The sequence below is a fragment of the Magnolia sinica genome, chromosome 5 (genome assembly GCF_029962835.1).
Source record: "Magnolia sinica isolate HGM2019 chromosome 5, MsV1, whole genome shotgun sequence".
Taxonomy (NCBI): Eukaryota; Viridiplantae; Streptophyta; class Magnoliopsida; order Magnoliales; family Magnoliaceae; genus Magnolia; species Magnolia sinica.
Window position 1 is genome coordinate 82,350,255 of NC_080577.1, and position 11,118 is coordinate 82,361,372.

At 35.7% G+C, this 11,118-nt stretch overlaps 1 long non-coding RNA gene across 1 annotated transcript; it reads right to left on the reverse strand.

Annotated features, from left to right (window-relative positions):
• Window positions 1-767: 767 nt before the first annotated feature.
• On the reverse strand, window positions 768-1,264 carry LOC131246208 (uncharacterized). The gene is made up of 3 exons (XR_009171250.1): window positions 1,217-1,264; window positions 936-1,127; window positions 768-798 (listed from the first exon to the last, which is right to left on the reverse strand). It is a non-coding gene; the product is annotated as an uncharacterized LOC131246208 (long non-coding RNA).
• Window positions 1,265-11,118: the final 9,854 nt, after the last annotated feature.

Sequence of the window (11,118 nt, forward strand, 5' to 3'; positions counted from 1 at the left end):
CCAACATCTAGAGTTGTTTTTATCACCTGCTAGAGTTTTTTTTTTCTTTAGTGCCACTTTTGATGTGACTTTGGTTTAGATCTATGGCAATTAGTGATTATTGAGATTACGAAACTAATGGTGCATGTTCCAATTTCTATATTGAAAGAAATAGGGATGGTTGAGTCTCAATACCTCCATAACATCTCCAATGTTCACTACTAGTGCGTTTGGAACTGGTTTGATAGGAACCCAATGACCCTTATGCTAAATTTGGAGTCCAACAATTTCATCATCTTGCAGAAGAATGGTTATAGAACTGCAATCTGAATGTGGGCTCACACTTAGAACTAGATCAGGCCTGCTGCAAGTAGGGTAGTAGTTCATACGAATACCTTGCTTCATCTCCCCATGCAGTCCTAGCAGACTGCCTTTATCCATGTTCATCATCACGAATAGATTATCAAGGAGCTCCTTTGCCACCCTATTCACTTCACTTGAGTACACAACAACTGCCTCCCTGTTGATAAATAAGAAACAAAAATAAAAGAATATTGAGGAAATTGCTAAACTTTTAGTCCATTGTGTTATAGAACTTTGCTCCTAAAACTCATTGGTCGTAGAATTACTTTCATGCGTTAGGAGCTCGGAAAGTATTTGGGTGGAAAATACTTTCTAAGAAAATTTCATGACGTAGAACATTTGCACCAGAACACTAATAAAATTATAGAATTCTGTTGTTAACAAACCTGCCAAAATACAGTTTTTTTTTTTTTTAAATATTTTGATTATTATAATGTATGCACTAAGTAGTCCAGCCTGTAAAATAGATAAAACACATCATCAGAGAATATAATTCCACATTGTGGAAATGGGAAGAGAAAAAATAAACTTGCCTTACAAACTTCAAATAACAATAAAAACAATAGCACTAACATAAATAGGAAGTAACTTACCCCAACTCCCAGCAAGGTGCTCAGGATAAATAAAGAAAAGTTGCCAACAAACTTCAAAGCAATGTTAGAGTTGATGTGAGTGAGATCAAATCTCTAAATTGCATTAAACAGTACCACTAATGTCGCATCATTGACAACACCTTCCCTGAACACAAGACTATACAGTAGAGGAGTCTCATCCTAGTTAAGAACCTACATTTGATGAAAGGTATTTTAGTTGCAGTGAGTCTTTATTTTTATTAGTTGAGATAGCAACACAGCTATGCAAAGAGTTTTTGAACCTGTAAGGTGCAAACAGAATCTGTTGCAGAAAAGATTGCTCCAATTGCTCCAAGTATTGAAGCATAATCCAGATGTGAGCACAAAAATATAAGCACTAAAAACAGAGTATAGGGGAAACGAGAGGGAGAAGAAAGATGGAGAGTGTGTGATATAGTGAAAGTACTGAGATAATCTACGATGTCTAGAGGAGCTATTTGCAACCTTTTAGATAGAAACATAGAGATGCGTTGAGAGAGAGAGGGTTAGAGAAGTAGAATAAATAGGACCTGCTAACATTTCCATAATTTCGTAGTCATTTCTATCAAACACAAACATACGAATCGATGACATAGCTGGAAAATGAAACTTACACAAAGTAGCAAAATAAGTGAAGATAATAAAAGATTTAAAATGCATATCATAGCTATGTTTTATTTTTCTTAACAAGTAAATACATATAGATAGAAGCTTGCACCCCATGATACCTAGATCTTTCAAATCCCTGAGGGATCCATATTTTCTGTGACATAACAATTATATGGGTATAGGACCCATATTGGTGCAAGTATGACTCAGCCATGCCTAAATAGTTTAAATCAAAAAGTCATTACAGAATACAAACATATTTGGAAATTAATAGAAAGAATGTTCAAAATATTATGATAATAAAAGTATTATAGATATAGCCATATCCTTGTATCATAAAATTTGGGAATAAAAGGGTGTCCTAAATCTAGGCCCATACCCATACGTAACACCCATATTTAAAGTTCCAACCCACCCAACAAAGTTGCACCCATCATCTTCAAGCATCTGGTATAACAATTCAAACCATACCCTTGGAACCTGCACAAGCTCATGCATAGCTTTGTTGACCTATAAACATGAAATGGGCAGTCGGGATGTATAATCTAGCATGTTAAGTGATAAAGACATTTTTTTTTGTCTTTTTTCCTTTCCTTTCTTTCTTTGAGCAGCAAGTGATAGAAACGTGTTCCAGAAGGCATTCATGAAAAGCATATTTGACATCCATCAACTGGTTTTTGAGGGAAATTAAGACATGATATTTAAGAGATAAAACAGTGTATACCCTTCAAGAGAAAGAAGTCTGAAAGGAAACTATTTATCTTAGGCCCATGCATGGAGTAGGCACAAATCAATCAGTGTGGAGAGAGTTTCCTTTCGAGATTAAGATTAAGCCACTTCTCTACCCTCAAATCAAAAAGCAAGTGAAGGAAACTAGCACAATAGATTGAATTTAACAGAGATACAGGGGACACTATCCCAACATGCAGTGTCCCTCTGATCAATAAAAGAATTTAGTGTCCAGCAGTGACTCTTGAACCCTTCTAAAAAAGTTTCTTACAGGTGTCCATAACTATTGGTGAGCACCTAGTCTTATCAATAAGTCACTAGGATTATAACATACCAAGGTTGTGGCACATGCGTTGCACATGGAGAGAGGAAGGAAGAGAGAGATTGGGAAAGAGAAAGTAGGTAGCTAGGAAATCAGGAAGAGGTTAAGTAGAAGCTGAAGGCCTTTTTAAAATAAGGAAAATAACCTTAATTGATGATGCCCCAAATACCCCGAACTATATCGTAAATCCCTCATACATCCTTCCAAATCTTTAGGTAGAGCACTCTCTTAAAAACTAATTATCAGGGCAAAATCGTCAAAAACTGTTGGTGATATATATAGAAATAAGCTACTACTTTCTAAACAACATATCAAGAACACATGCACATACAAACCCTTAATCATCTAATAAATGGACCTTTCCTCCCTGAATGGAAGATATCGTTTACATTTGTGTGCTACCAAATGAAAGGTTAGGATGGTCCAAATTTTGAGATTGCTGGACCAAGGCCCATTCACTAATGAAAATATCAAATGAATGGTTTTGATCTCATCCAGTCAAGTCACTTGTACAGAAATAACAAGGTGGCAAACTGAATCTACTTCCCTTCAGTTTATATTATGAGGTGCTTCAAATTAGTAAGGGTGAAATGAAAATGGGTTGCAAATACATTCCTATTTGTGGCTATGTCAGGACTAGAACTTTTTGTAAGGATTAGACTTGATCAGGTCCATGACACACATAAAAGGATCTAATTGTGAGATCCTACCAAATCTCAATAGAACATTAGTGGAACCTAGATTTGGGCCCACCATGTTTATAAATCAATTTGTAATCATGCCCAAAATGGATTAGGTCTGCAAGCCCACAGACCTGCTCCATTGCTATTGTAACGCCCCGGATTTTAAGGGTCGAGCAAAGCTCTACTCCCAAGATCCAACGCATCACTTATGCAAAATAGATAATGATGTTTAAATGTTGTCCATATTAGTGCATTAAACATGAGAGCGATTATACTAAATCAGCATATCATACTCCAGAGATAATTAAATTAAGTGAGCGAAAGACTGAGATAGGTATATAAAGTATGTAAGTGTTTCTCAATCCCTGGAGTATGAGTATGATACCAGGCTGAATATATACATGTATTGTTCCAAAATTTACAAAATTTCAAAGTGTAAATGTCCAACTAATCCATAACCCTGTAATCTCAGCGACGCAGCTCTAGGTCTACATAAACCCGCCTGAGAGTTGCACGTAGGAGAACTCCTCCTCGTATAAGAAATTCGGCTCCGTCGCGTAAGCCACGTTGTCATCCGCAACTAAAACAGGGTCTGGTTAGTGTTTTAAAACACCATCCCAGAGTGGAAGTGAGTGATCAACTCAATGGTACTATAAGGCAAAGGTTAACATGTTATCAATTCAGTCAAGTAGTAATGATAAGGCAATACAACAATCATGTCTTAAGTACTCTTGTTAATGCAGAGATGGTATGTTGTAATGATGCATGCCCTTACCTGCACTCCCTTAGTAACTTCATCTAACGATCGCGCATGGAAAACTCCCTAAACGTACACTTCCTTACCAAAGCATATGCAATGCGGTGTATGGTCATGTTAGCCAATTAACTAATTAGACTTATTCAAACAGTAGATTCGGGAAGCTAAAGTACCTCCCTTTATATCATTAACCCAAATGGAGATCCATCTAGGGCCGTCAATCTTAGTTGTTCACATACGATAGGCAAGTTGTAGGGCATCACCCCTAATAAAAAGCAGTGGATAGGCAAGTTCAATTGATTATACTCGAGGTCACTACGGGAGGCTCGTCACCTTAACATAGGCTGACAGCTCGAATATAGTGTCCCATACCACTATATTCGGTTCACTAGTTTGGGTTGCTCATTGGACATTACAGGGAGGCTCGTCACCCTAGTATAGGCTGATAACTCAACAACGATGTCCTATACCACCATGCCCGGCTCATGAGTCTTAGCGGATCATGGTACCATGGTTGAAACAGGCTTTACATTGGTAAGTGATACCTTAGATTCAAGCAGTAGTATCCATACATGGTAAACACATAATAGGCCAATCAAGTTATTTAATAAGTTCAATTGATACGAGCGCACGCTGAATTAATCAACATGGAACGCATAAGCATTCCACATGGCCTAACCACTGTCGATAATTATCGTACGGCTTGGATTCATCGAGCGTATCCAATGTGGCGAGAATAATTCGGCCACTCAATCGAGAACCGTTACTGATTGCCTGGACTACATTGTAGTCCTAATCATACTCAAATGCAGGATGTGAATACATGTGATATTCATAACAACATTTAACAAACAATTTTAAATATAAATCCCATTTGAGCATTTTATCAAACACATTGAACATATTGTTATACATATGCATTTCATCCGTAAATCACGTAGTAGCAATTTAGATTACATGAAGGAGACTATAAATATGGATAAGGTAGTTAAGAATCCTATCTCAACACCCTTATTAAATACAATTCATCAAACAATTTCTCATTTAGACATTTTGTCAAACACTTAGACTACACATTACTACATACATGAACTAACTTAGTTACAACATATATTATGGCAAATCCTTTCACAAAGGAGTTGTCATACATATAACAAACATGTGTTCTCGATTAATAGTCATGGCAAGCACAAATCATAATTTCAATTTCATTCAAACATTTCAACAAACACATGGAATGCATTATATATTCACATAGTTCACACACATGCATAATCTATCGAATACATCGTAACTAAGATCATATGGTAGCAATCAAGTTGGACACAAATCATTACTGATGTTAAAAGCCTTGAAAACCATAACCTAAATGTATATAGTCCACACCTTTCGTCAGAATACTTGATTCGGACACGGTTCGAATCTTATGTTACCGTAAACGGGACAACGGGTACATAAATCATGAAATAGGTTAGCTATTTCACTGATCACTCTATCTGGATTTCTAAAGCAATATTAGGGTTAGGATTCCTTACCCAAATCATAGTTAGAAAGGTTCGTTTAGCGATGGTGGGGAGGCAAAACGGCGTGTGGAGTCGTGGGTAAAGATCCCAGCAACGATCTTCAGGAATCTCCCTTCTCTCCTTACTCTTTTCTCTTCTTTTCTCTCTTCTCTCTCCTAGGGTTAAGGAAATTCGTATGGAATGAGAGAGGGGTGGTTTAAGGTCCTTATATAGGCCCAGAGTGATGTCAATGGTCCCAGGGCCATGATATACTTAGGTTATAGCCAAAGGGTGCCTGTTTTTGAAAAATAGGGCCCTTAGGAAGGTCCATTTCTTACCCACGTCATGGAGTAAGTACCTTGACAATGGATCTATGCCAGGACTGTGTTTATGGTGCGATCTAACAAACTGATCTGCCATCAAGGACTCGTATCATATCAACGATCATCGTCCCTCGATCAAGGCCACAAGTATACCGGTAGGTACAGGGAAATTTCCCTGATCCATGGGTGTAGTTGGGTTAAAAATTGACGGTTTGAAGTCTTCAATTTTACCCATAAGCAAACGGTCCAATTCACTTAAGTTTGGATTCATTTTCTAAAGATATTCGCGTTTCTCACACACTTCGCTTAGGGCTCAAGTTGTGCACTTCTGGATACTGTTTAGGCTCGATTCCCGCGTTGGTTGTCAAGCCCAATAAGGTGGTCATAACCTTATAATTTCGCATTCATCGAACTTTTGACGCGCAGTCCAAGTCCAATACAGAGTTTAAATGTGCTCTCGAACATAACTAGGTTTTGGGATTTCCCTGAGGTTTTTAGGTAATGTTGAGTTAGTGATTTTAATGGTTTTGGGTCTTATAGTTTGTATACATAGTAGTTCAAGCCAATCCACCTATTAATTTAGTTTAGTACTTTCTTAATTTCCATCTAATTTTCGCAGAATTTGGTCTTTAGTAATTTCTACCTGAGGTGGTACTTAGGTCCTTGTACAAATTTTTTCGAGACATTACAGCTATAGCCGTAGAAAATCGCATAGATTCTAATTACAGGTTGTCCATCTTCATGTGCCAAAAAAATAGCTCAACACTAATGCAAACATGGCACATGTTCATAATCTGACGCGTGCAATGAGTGCTCTTCACACTGGGCCACACATCTGCAAAGAAATGGACGGTTAGAGAAATACTATCAAATAGTGGACTGGCCTGATTTTGAAGATGGTCATGTGCAAAGAAGGAAACCACCATATGAGCATGTAGGTGATGTATTGTACATGTGGCATGATGTCATGTATGGTTTGTTTGGACGCATCCGATTCGTTTACAGCCCTGGATTTGCATTATATTCTCCATTATAATTTAATTTGTACAGGTTGGCCCTTGGCCTGCCAGTACCACTGATGAATAGGCCTGTCCAACCTCACGTGGGCACCAACATATGCTCAATGTTACACACAAGTGTGTATATGGCTTTATTCCTTGAATGCTTTGTTGGGGCCCACTTGTGTATATGGCTTTATTCCTTGAAAGCTGTGTTGGGGCCCACTTGTGATTTTTTTTAAATAGTTGGATGTGAAATAAATGTATTGCATAATAGATCAATATGATAATGATAGGAAATTAAAAAGCCAAACAGGTCATTCTTTAAATAGTTTCAACCCTTAGGGGCTGATTTCATAAAGTAAGTTCTTTGAATGTTCCCATGGTGATCAAAGTGTAAACTATATGTGGAATTCATAGAGTGTGTACACATGAATGGTCGTAAGAACTGTTCCTGTACAAGTCTTGGTAGAATGATCAAAGTGTAATCTATATGCATACTTAACTTACATTTAAATCATTATCTCATTCTTTTTCTTATATATTTCGATATTTATTCTTTAAATGTTTATGATTATGATTCTTTGTTGACTAATGTTGTTAATTAGTATTTAGGCCACCTAGTGATTTAACAATGCATCCCCCCATTTAGGAATTTATATTGAACAGGTATAGTCATTCGATTGAAAATGCTTGTTCTTTGTGGATTCCTAAATTGTCCCATTTTGGACGGTTCGATACCATACCAAGTACTTAGGTTGTCCTCATTTTCAGTTTACATGTAGTTGGAATTTCATTAGCGTCTCCCTATATTTTCTTTAGATATGTGGTTCTTTACTAATTGGTTTCCTTTATCCATGTGTAATGGATTACATGTGGCAACTAATTAGTATTGAATTTTACATATATCTAGAGAATATGGGGAGGTACTGTCGAAATTTCGGATCGCATGTAAACTGTATGAGGATAGTACATGGTATGGTACCGAATGAGATAGAGACAATTATCACCTCTAAATAGAGACATGTATCATCTGTGGCTAATTTATTTATTTCAGGTATCATTTTTATATATATAAAGTTATTAGACTGAAAATGCTTGTTTCACGTGTGGTATTAGGTGTTATGGAAATGCATTTAGTCCCATGCAAATTCCATCTAAATATATGGAATTGCACTAGATTATGTGGTACATCAAATGCTTCTATAGAATGTTAAATGCCTCTTTAATTAAATGAACCATATATCTATTTTGTTTTGATATTTATTGAATTTAAAGATTGTTCTTGTTTTATTTTAGGAATATAATCATATTTGTTAGAAGTCCACTTCTCTTGTTATAGATAAGAACTTGTTGAATCAGGTATAATTGTGTGCTTACCTATAGCCTTGGTTAGTTTATATTTTTATTGCTTCATGTAAACATATTTGTAACTATACATTACTTTCACCTTTACACTCGTTCATCCCCTTGAAGTTGGTATCAGATCCTTGTTTACGGTTCTATTATTTAGTTTAAATTTCTTTAGAACAATAGCCCATTTGGTAGAAGAGGTAACACCTCTACCTGTGTTCTCTGAGCAGTAGATCCTTTGGAGCCTGCTTTCACATCAACCCAAGGGTCTTAGCATGAAACTACCAAATATGCTCATTGAGTCTAAAAGAGAAAGTGTTTTTTGTTAAATTTTTATTTGCTAGTCTTATTTGATGCTTATACCTATGAAGGCACTTAATTCACTGGATTTGATATTGAATTCGGTATGCTTAATTTATATTTTGTCACTTCATTTATATTCTGTTGAAATTGGTATTAGATCCTTGTTTACAGTTCTATTATTTAGTTTAAATTTCTTTAGAACAATAGCCCATTTGGTAGAAGAGGTAACACCTCTACCTGTGTTCTCTGAGAAGTAGCTCATTTGGAACCCACTTTCACGCCAACCTAAGGGTCCTAGTGTGGAACTACCAAATCTGCCTGTTAAGTTTAAAGCAGAGACAGTGTTTTTTTTTTTTTTTTTTTTTGTTATCATACTTACGATTGAAAATGGAAATAAAAACTTATTTTATTTCACTAAAGCATGCATTAGAATTTATTTATTCACTTTAAACACATTTAGTTAGTAGGGTCAAACCATCATCTTAACATCAAATTGACTGGATTATCTCATTTGTTGCAGAATGTCGTCATTAAGTAACAAAGCTTGGATGGACAAACATAGGTTAAGTCTAGAATATTTGGATGGACTTGTGCATTTTATTGAGTTTACAAAGAATAATGATAGTGGATTTAATCATTATTCGTGTCCGTGTGCAAAATGTAGAAATAGGGGTGGCATGTTCATTCTTGGAGAGATTCATGAACATTTGCTCCTTAATGGTATTGATAAGTCATACACACATTGGATTTTTCATGGTGAAAGTCTTGCAAAAAGTAACGAGAAGCCATCATCATTGACATTTGATGATCAATTCGATGATGAGTATCCTAGAATGGAGGAACTTGTTAACGATGCATTTAGAAATATTGGAGAACATGCTGATATTCTTATGGATAATATTAGAAGAAATGAAAATTGTCATGAAGACCTTGATGTAGAAAGATATAAGGCTTTATTTGATGATACAAGATAATCTTTGTACCCTTCTTGCCCTAAAGAACTCACAAAATTATCGGTTACTATTGAGTTGTATAGTTTAAAGGCACATAATGGTTGATCGGATAACAGCTTTAATGATCTTCTTCAATTGGTTAAGAAGTTGTTACCAATAGAAAACACGTTACCAGTGAGCACATATCAAGTGAAAAAATGATCAATTCATTGGGAATGACTTATGAGACTATACATGCATGTCCTAATGATTGTATTATTTATTGGAAAGAGTATAAAGATAGACAAAATTGTCCAACATGTCATACGTCAAGATGGAGGTCAGATTACTTGGCAAAGAAAAAAGGCGTTAGAGTTCCATCAAAGGTTTTGAGATATTTTCCTTTGACACCAAGGCTACAGAGGCTATACAGGTGTGCATTCAATGTTAAATATAATTTTAATATTATCTTATATACCTTTTGTTAAAAAAATTAATAAGTAATCTTTAAAAAAAAAAAAAAACTTTATTTTTAGTGTGCCATGGATAGTGGAGCAAATGACTTGGCATTCTCAACCAAAAGAATATAGTGGTGTTATGCGGCATCCATCTGATTCATCAAGTTGGATGGTAATAAATAAAAAGTGGCCAAGTTTTACTGAAGAATTTTGTAATGTGCGTTTAGGGCTTGTAACTGATGGATTTAACCCATTTGGATATCTTAGTAGTGTCTACAGTTGTTGGCCAATCATTATAGTGCCATATAATTTACCCCCTTTAATGTGTATGAAAAGAGAATTTTTAATGTTAACGATATTAATACTAGGTCCAAAAGGACCGAGTAAGGACATTGATGTCTACCTACAACCATTGATTGACGAGTTGAAGAATTTGTGGCTTAATGGAATGTCAACATATGATTCTCATTCAAAGACAATTTTTAATTTGAAAGCCATTTTAATGTGGGGAATTCATGATTTTCCTACATATGGGAGTTTATCAGGATGTGTTACACATGCACAATATGCTTGCCCTGTTTGTGTCTAGGGAACCGTCACTAAACGACTCAAGAGTTGCAACAAGTACTCCTATCAGGGCCATCGAAGATTTCTTCCTATTAATCATGTTTTTAGGACCCAAAAAGCGGCATTCAATAATAAAGTAGAAGAAAGAAGACCTCATCGATTAAGTGGTTTAGAGGTTAAAGCAAAGGTAATCAGTATTTAGATGGATATTGGTAAATAGAATGGGAAGAAACGAAAAAGTTACGGTGATGATTCGACTGAGAATATAACTGCTTAGTACAAAAGATTGATTCTATTCGACTTGACATATTGGAAGGTGATCTCCTTAACTTGTTACTTTTATTTACATGTATGACAGTGAATAAAAACTTAATATTCTATCATAATTGTGTTTTTCCAAGAGTTACCAATTCGGCATAACTAGGATGTAATGCATGTTGTAAAGAATGTTGGTGACCATCTTCTGTCGACGATTCTAAAAGTCAAAGATAAAACTAAAGATGATATAAGTGCAAGTGAAGATTTGAAAAAAATGAACATAATGAAAGGCTTATGGTTGAAAGAAGCGGATGACAAAACTATTAAACCAAAGGCATCATTTACTTTAAGTCGTAAGGAGAAAGAATTGT